The following is a 963-nucleotide window of genomic DNA, read 5'->3' on the forward strand; positions in this document are numbered from 1 at the left end:
ACTATGAATTTAACAAGTTCTATAAAGTATCCCACAGTGACTCTAATTGGTAGTGTATTAAATCTATATATTAACTTAGGGAGTATTGTAATCATTACTGTATTAGTCTTCCCAAATTGAAGCAGAGAATAGCTATGCATTTATTCATGTCTTTATTTCTCCCATTAGAGTTTCTTGATTTTCCTTGAATAAGTTTTGTGTGGCCAGGATTAAATTAATACCCAAGTATTTAAATTCATTTTGTCATGCTCTTTGACAAATCCTTTCTTGCCTCTGAAGGTTTCATTCTTCTTAGCTGGTAAAGCCTTCCTGAAAAGTGTACTCTACCTAATGAAATGAGATTCAATTCTCAATTACTCATTTTCTTTCACTCAATTGGCAAACAGGAAATGTGTACTGGATGGTCCGCACTCTGCTTATGATGTGGTATGATAAAAAGAAGGAAGAGAGCCCTAGGCCTAGAACTGAAAAACCTGGGTAATGCTCCAATTTAGTCATGTTCTTGCTGTATAATTCCAGAAGTAATGGGCTCTGGAGTCAGATGCTTGTTTGACCTTAGGCAAGTGACTTTAATCTATCTGTGAATAAGTTTCACCTTTAAAACTGTGTCAGTAAAAGGTAACTATCTTATAGGGTCATGGTTAGTAATAAATAAAATAATTCACATGAAAATGCTTATAGCAGTGCCTGATATACAATAAACACTTAATAAATGTTAGATAGTATACCTTTTGTTGTTGTTATTAATAATAGTATAGCAATACCTTTCCTTAGTCTTAACTTCCTTATCAGTCAAATCGGGAAAATAAGGCTTAACCACACAGAGTTGCTGTGAGGACTAACTGTGGCTATATATGTGTATATACACCCTACACATTTTAAAGGTCTGTGCAAAGTGGAAAAATGGAAAAGACCACAGGAGGCAATTGTAAGTACAGAAAACCAAGAGAGGTAATCCATAAA

This window comes from Bison bison, unplaced genomic scaffold (genome assembly GCF_000754665.1).
Source record: "Bison bison bison isolate TAMUID 2011002044 unplaced genomic scaffold, Bison_UMD1.0 scf7180017855059, whole genome shotgun sequence".
In the NCBI taxonomy this organism is placed as follows: domain Eukaryota; kingdom Metazoa; phylum Chordata; class Mammalia; order Artiodactyla; family Bovidae; genus Bison; species Bison bison.